Here is an 8201-nt window from a genome sequence, read left to right as displayed (position 1 = left end):
AAACAAATTACTAAGTAAGTTGTCCAAATTTTTGCTTGGAAATATAACTTTGGGACTGAAAATCAAGACATGCTTTATATATCATGAACACTTTCACTGAATTAGTATAAAAATCTCAGTAATCTGGAATTCTCCTGGCAAGTGCTTTGCTGGTGATAAAGCAGATTACAGCTGATTGCTGTAATGGCTCTGCATTGCTGATACCAGAATGAGCTGGAGAGCATCATGCAACAAATACTTTGGCTCTGAATATAATGAGTAGAGAGTGGAGGAAATACAGTGCCTTTTTGTTTTTTCAGAATTATCCTTTTTAACAGACCCAATGTTTAAAGAGGTATGGGATCTATTCCAAGCAATACTGAAGCCTTTTATAATGCCAGTATGGTATAAAGGTGCCTAACAAGAAACAAGAAGAGAAGCTGATATGATCTGATGCTTCAGCAAGAAAAAGAAGTTCTTCAGAGGGGGTCTATCCATTCAGTGCTTCATTTGGTCTTACTTACTACACTTTGACTCACTTCTGCAAAGCTCTGTAATACAAAAATGCATGCACACTCCTCCCTGAAGTAACAACCCTATCGAAGCATTAGGAATCCATTCGTCACTCATTAAAAAACAGTTTCCCATTCCCATAACTGCACAAGGCTGAACTCTATATCTCAGCTGTATGAAGAAGCAACAGACTGAACAAGAACACAAATAGCTAGGAAATAGCAATTTCCTAAATGTGGCAGGTAAGGGGAGGTATTAGAGGGCCTCCTCTACTGTTTCCTGCCTGCTGCCTATTCCCGATGCCCAATTTCTACTCACTACTGTTCCCCAGTGTATCACTTGCACAGTTTTTCTGCAGGCCTCTGTCCAAAGTAAAGCTCATTTTAAGGCTAGGGTATGTCACAGAAGAGGTACTACTGAGTCTTTATGCATTCTTTTTTAATGTGGGTAATCCTTTATAAACCTGGAGATATTTTACCTTTCAGGAATTGCAACATTTTTTGTTCTACAGACCCAACATACCATCACTCCTGGGTTATCCTTATGACCTTTACAATTTCCATAATCCCTTTCTTTTAAATCTGCAATAAATTTGTGGTACAGAAATGGCAAAACACAAACCCTAACCAGGAGGATCTTGCTTTCTATTGTTCTTTTTCATACACAGCAGAAAAGTTCTCATCACAGAACAAATTTTTTGCAGGAGCTGCTGTGGTGGCAACCTAGCAATTCTATTACTTTAAATTGTTGCACACATAGAACACCACCTGTTCATAAATACAAGTGTAACAGTTAAGTGAAAAATATTTATATCTTTTTTATTTTTGCCACCTTCATACTTGTAGGAAATTAAAAAAATAATTAGAAAAAAGCATTAATTTAGAAATTAAAATTTAAAATATAATTTGCCATTTTCATTCATCTAGGCAATTATACATATTTGAGGCTATTGATACTATCTTCATTCATTTTTCTGGGGAGTGGAAGAGGAATTTTTGGTAGGGATCCATGGAAGGAATTTCATCATAGTTTACAAGAGCAGTAGAGAATCTGCCTCACAAATGATGCTATAGTGTAACTCAAGCAAACTTTGCAGTGTTGCTTTTCTAGCACTTCTGACTGGAGAATATAGCAGATGAATCTGCAGAAGTTCACTAGTCCTGCTGTACATTATCCTCTAACTTGCTTTTTATGCTTCACCCCAAAAAAATCCCATAGAGGAATATATATCACATCTTTCATGCTTAGTGTTTGTGGGTGTTTTTATATGACATAGGTAATGGAGCTGCAGTGCTGTGTTCACTTTCTAGGTCAACCTTCTGGAGCTTTGGAAGGGATATATATGTGTGGAGGGAAGGAAAATATCTTGGCCCTTCTTTAAAATTAGTTAAAAGAGAGAACAGGTCCAACAGTGCTTACATGGCTCCATAAAGCACTGTCAAATATCGTTCGTACTCTTACCCGCCCCTTTGTAAATGGCGAGGTATAGTCATACCATTTTAAATCTGCCTCATGCAAAATTATGGCTTATTTCAGCCCGCAAGTTCTAAATATATTTGAAACTTGCATCTGAACAGGTATTCAAATGACTGTTTTACTTTAAAGTTGGTCAGAAAGGCTTTCGGTTAAACTTTTTCTTACTATAGTTTCATTCATTTTTAAGTGTTATTAGAATATGTTTCTCCATTTTAACAGGGAAATTATTTAAATTGATTAAATTTAATTAAGTACAAATGGAGAAAAATGCCTCATTTTTATGAGATAAAATCCTTTGTTCAACTATTATTTTGATTCAATTTGGACTTTAGAGTATCAATTGGAATATGATAGACTATTGTTATATACATACATATATATATATATTTATATAGTCCTTATATAAAATATTAACTGTTCCAATACTGAAAAAATGTGGTACTTCAGCATAAATACAACTCTGTTTTTAGATTTTTATCCCACTCTGGAATAAAACATTTTGCAATGTTAGATTTTCCACAGAAATGAACATTCCATTTCCTTGCAAGTTTATTTTTTCAGTATGAGAAATACCATTAAAACACAGCTCAGACCTGAAACTGATGCTTATCACAAACAAGAAATTCATAATGACACGCTTACTGTCACATTAGCTTGAAGATATTGAATCAGATTCTATAAAACCCTTAGTTTTGTAAATAGTTCTTACAAACATGACTAGGCCAAATCTGTTCTCTTTAGTAATATTTTTAGGCAACAGAAAACTCTCAGCAATTAAAATATTGTTCTCAAACCTTGCTATTTCCCCAAGTCAAATGAGAAATGTACAGATTATGTTTTTAGTGCATTTCGTGCTAATTTAGCAAGCAAAACAATGTGGAAGACAGGCTATCTTTGGAGCTGATTAAAGAAACCTCAGATGTCAGGAAGTACACAGCTCTTTTAAGGAAAGAAGAATATTAAGTAGCCTTTGAGCAGCACTGTGATGTGACATTTTTGTAAGGAACTCATTTGGAAAAAAATGAAGTGCAGATCCTCAGAAGAGACTGAGAAGAATGCAGCTATTATGCTTTTATATTTTTTGAAAAGGGCGATGACTTGTTATTCTTATCCACAAGAAAGTATCCTTCAGTAGAACCAAATCCCAGAAAAATAGGAAGGGTAGATATCTTCTCATAGGGTTGTCTTCTTAATTCTCTCCCTTTATTTTAAGTATCACTTATTGTTCCTAGGGCCTTGCTTCTAATCTCCTTGGAAAATTATCCAAGATGTTAACAGCTGAGAAAAGATACAAATGCTCATGGGAAGAGATAGGAACACAGTAATAGATCCACTCACGAACAGTTCTTGGATACTAAAGAGCAATTCCCACAGGCAGTGAAATGAATAACATTATGTCAAATATTTTATGCAAGAAAAACCTTAATAGTATTTCAAAAGTATTTCTACCTAAATGGCTTTCCTGTAATATGCAAAAGTCTGTGTCATTCCCTCTCACTAACTGTAGGGAGATGTGGCTGAAAAAAATCCCTGTAAAGGTGCTCCTAAGGCATTCTGTATAGATGTGTCCCACGGCAGCTGGTTTTGCATGGTTGGGAGCAGCCAGAGGAGCTGCCCAGGTCTCGCAGGTTGGTTGAGATGTGCAGCTGCCTGCAGAGAGCTGGGGGCTTCCTCCAGACCCTGATACTGGGGCTTCTGTCCCCAGCTGCTGCTTGGAAATGCTTTTACTGTCTCTCTGAGAGGCTTTTCTTGACTCCACCACAGAGGACCTATGAGAAGGACAGACTGCACCGGACAGGCAGCTCTGTGCAGTCCCCAACATATAGTGGAGGAGTGGGAGATGCACTGGCATGCACAATTCATACATCTCACAAGCTGGTAATACCTTCCCTTACGCTGAAGGAAGCTGCGTGGATTTATAACGCGTATAAGGCAGCTGCATAGGATACCCTAAAAAATTTTTTTTTCATCAGTGTAGAAAGGCAAATCAGTTTGTTTGGGTTCATCACTGCTATGTGAAATCACTGGTTTTGATTCTCAAAGAGGCTGCTGCAAGGAGAAATCCCCCTGGAATCCACTTGAAACCTGGGTGAATGAGAGAAGAATCAGGCTCATTTTACAGAGCTATTTCTTGAATGTAGATAAATGCAGATCACCTCACACTCCTTATAAATTGCATTATTCAGCTGATGTATAAATCCCTTGTGGAAAGCCATAGTCTGCTGAAGTGAGTCTAGAAACAGAGTCAGCTGTTTTAATTTGCCTTGCATCTGTTTACTTGCAAAGATATTAAAGGACAAAGTTTTATGAACCCAAACCCGTATTTGGAGGCTTAAGGAAGAAAACAGTCTCTGGGTCTATTTACCTAACTGAAGGTGCAACACCTGATGTGTGCACATCTTGAAAGATTTGTAATGGGTGAATTGCCATCCCTACTCAGAGAGCAAATAGCTAGGTACCACCAAGGTTGCTAATGGCTACATTTCTTCCTTTTGTTTTCTTGTTTTGTGTCCTCTTCATTGTGATGGAGTGCACTGGCTGAGCAATGAGCTGTGAAACTGCATTTGTTCACACAATGAAACTCTAAAGTGATTTGGTCCCAATGCAGCAGAAACTCAGACATTTGCCTTTACCTGCAAAGGAAGCTTGTCCCAAGAGACACAAAGTGAGATAAAAATAAATGGCAAACATACATGCTATAGTGCCAAGGATCCAGAAACCAAGCATGGACTACAGTATAGATTTGTAAAGCTGTACTAGTTCCAAAAAAAGGAAAAAGAAGAAGAAGATGGATCCTGAATTTACTGGTGCACCTCCAAGTGCAAATAACACAATCATTTCCATAGATATTGTCATATCTGGAACTCTAGAAATATCTTGTTTTTCATATTAGGAACAAAGACTATGACAAAACCCCAATCAGCAGAGCCTTGGAGTAGAATTGGTCAATATTTTGTTTGGAATGAGCACACCAGCACATCAGAAGGCTCCCAGTCTTGGCATAATGCAGGCTAAAGAGCCACAGCAAGTTAACTCTCTAACAAGGCAACTGGAGGAGACAGGTTAAATAAGAAAATTTGTAAACCAACATCTCAGAGTCTTTGCAGGACAAGACTTTTCCTCCAGTCTTGCCTCTAATCCAGCAACTTTCAGTGGCTCCCTGGATTGAACAAATTTCATAAGGTCTTCTATGAGCTCCCTAGACAGCTTCTGGCTTTCCATGACCCCTGAGGGTTATGGTGATGGTATTGATGGTGTTTCTGCACCCTGCTCTTCTCACATGTCTCCTGGACTGTGCTGACTCCTTCCTACCTGCTTCATCCTGCAAATTAGAAGCCTCCTCCAACTGAACAAGCACAGCCACTTTCAAGAAAAACACAGTTTCCTTTCTTCTTTCCTTCCCTTCCACTGGTTATAACTCATCCACTTTGGTACTTTCCCCTCTGCTGCACAGCCATTGTTTTTTTTTAGATAAAACATACACTGTACAATGCCATTTACTGTAAACAAACACAAATCAAAGAGTTATAACCTCCATCGCAGAGGGCAGAAAATGGAACAGGGACACCCAGTCATAGCTGTGAACAGCCAAGTATCCTGCTCCTAAGGAGGAAGGGAGTATGGAGGCAGTTAAATAAACTAGCATTGGAAGGAGGAATTCTAGAAGAAAATTCTTCTCTTTTCCTCCTGCAGAGTTCCCCATTGCCCAGCCACATTCCTCAGCTGGATGCAGACAGATTTTAGCCTTAGGGAGACATAGAAAAGGCGAAAGATTATGGAGACACAACATTGATGGAATATAAAGGTTAAGACTGAAATAGCTTTCATTCTAATCCAACCATTTAGTCTTTTTAATTTTCTGACAAAATTTCTTATTTTAGCCTGTTTGCATTTCAGGGCAAGCCAAATGAGTTTGCTATTTGATCTACAGACAAAGGCTGAGCTATTTAGAAGCCTCTTGTGCCCTACCAGGTAGCTACCGAACGCTGTGCTCTTCCAGGATCATCAAGCAGACATGCAGTAGTTGTGGTAATGTGATGCAGACAGCTAACTCCCATGCATGGTGCTCCTGCATCATTCAAATTTTGTAACTATATGGGTATCACTTTGGAACTACTTTCTCAGCTCAATAGAAGAATTCTTCCAGGAATGGGACAATTAGTTTATGGCAGGACTTTTGGCATAAGACTGTGAGGAAGCCTACACTTCAACCTCATTTTGTGCATGAGGAGAGACACAAAGCAGTATTTCCAAAGTTAGATGTCAAAAAGCAAGACCTCTGAGTAAAAATAACCCCATTTTCAGAATCACCAAGAACCTATGGCTCTCATTGCCTCTGATGTGTCATCTAGGAAATAATCTATGTGAAAAGCACCTGACCAGGGCCTTAATTAGGTGAGGTGTTGCAGGCACGCAGCTTGAACAATTTTGGTGCAAAATTCTGAGCTTATATTTAACCAGGAGCATTTCATCAGATCCAGCACTTTTTAAACTCCCGAAGACATTTCTCCCGTAGTTTGTAGGAAGCTGCCTTGTGCAGAGTAGGCTAGAGGATAAGATGTTAAGGCGGTTAGCTTGAGATCCCAGAGAACCAAGTTCAATTCTCAGTTCCACCATAATCTTCCAATTTGGCAGTTCATTGTTTCTGCTTCACTTCATCATTTTTATTGCTTTTGAAAAAAAGCTGAAAATCTTTCTAGACCATGTATGACATTACATATTTTTTAAGTCTCTGTATATGTCTGCAAGTTTAATAAAAATGACAAATCTGCAGCAAGTTTTAACTATTTGCAGTTTGGGACTTAATTTGTTTATATATGTTTTTGTAGTTTTGACCTTTCCATTGTTTTGAGATTATCACACTTTAATGGAAGAGCATTATGTAAATATAAATTAGAGCAGAAACCAAATTTCCGTATTTTGAGTATGAGTGAAATTTTCTGTGTTACCTTGCATCAACAAGAGTGTAATTCTTCCAGGAACCATCTCAGGAGGAAACTGAGTTGCTTTTCTTGGCTGACTCCTCTCTTACCTTATGGACGGTAGAATAAAAACCTATTCCATCCTTTTTTGGGGCATAGATTACTTCTGAAGAGATTCTGCGCTCCCTAATCAGCTGCACAACAGTCCTTCCGAGCCACCTCTCACAAATGGATATCTCGCTGAGGAGTGGAAGCGAATATCTCATATCTCTTTATGTTCCAGTATTTCTGGTTGTGTCCTAGGAACCAATAGACAATGATCTGAAACACTCAGGAAAAAATAAGAACATATAACATGATTTGGTTAAACAATCTGACTCACTAAAATAAAAGCTACTTACTTGAAGATGGAGAAAGTTGTTAGAATAAGTTTCATAGACATAACTCTGTTCTGAAAAAAGTTTTAACAGTTATGTATAGTCATGTAGATGGAGATATAGATAAATTACCTGCTCCTCTGTATCAAAAATAACAGAGTCATCTTGTTTATCTCAATGTTTTATCGATGTTAATAGATATGAGTTAAATCATTCCACAGATATGACAAGCGCTGCACCTAAAGGAAAAGTTCCACAGAATTTAACATAGAGCAGATTTAAAGACCTTTTTCTTACCAAATTTATGGAATTCTGAATGATTTATAATATTCCATTACTTTCTGAAAGTTTTTAGAATCATATCAGTTGGATCATATTGATTTCCAGTGGTTCTCTTGGTTTCTAATTAAACAGCTCTACAGGCCTCGACTATCCTCATCACTGACAAAAAGCAGCCTCAATCAGACAATCTTTATGAAAAAAATGTGTTCTCATTAATGTTTGCTTCAGAACAGCATCCAGATACTGTCCTTAGTCATGAGTTTCATTTAGAGTGAAATAAAGACACATAATATATGCAAAGACAAACAGTAAAATTCATCTTCTTAACAAGATTAGGATTTTACTTACAGCTTTTGTCACAATACATTTACAGTTAAACTTTAGCCTACCAACTTATCTTCAGGCTTTTGCAGAGTCTCACCCAGGCACAAGTATTATTCCCGTACATAGATATTTCTACAGCAGATAGCAGAACAAGGTATAAGACAAAATAATTCAATAGACGTAAACAACCATGGTCCTTAAACTCTTATAAACCCCATAAACAGGTGCATAAATACATCCCTTTTTAGGTCAGCACTTATACATGTGCTTTAATTTAAGCTTATGTTTAAATCATATTGAATCCTATAGGATTTATCACATTGATGCT

At 37.5% G+C, this 8201-nt stretch overlaps 1 protein-coding gene across 1 annotated transcript in view; it reads right to left on the bottom strand.

The window, feature by feature from the left end:
- Positions 1–7460: 7460 nt before the first annotated feature.
- Positions 7461–8201, bottom strand: part of GPR85 (G protein-coupled receptor 85) — a 38787-nt gene continuing 38046 nt past the window's right edge. Inside the window, exon 2 of the mRNA XM_026085807.1 lies at positions 7461–7506. The gene's annotated coding sequence lies outside the window, so the exon portion shown is untranslated. The remainder of the gene's footprint in view (positions 7507–8201) is intronic.

The sequence above is a fragment of the Apteryx rowi genome, unplaced genomic scaffold, assembly GCF_003343035.1.
Source record: "Apteryx rowi isolate R43461 unplaced genomic scaffold, aptRow1 scaffold_677, whole genome shotgun sequence".
NCBI lineage: Eukaryota > Metazoa > Chordata > Aves > Apterygiformes > Apterygidae > Apteryx > Apteryx rowi.
Note: the sequence above shows the minus strand (reverse complement) of the source record. Positions and strands in the feature narration are given on the sequence as shown.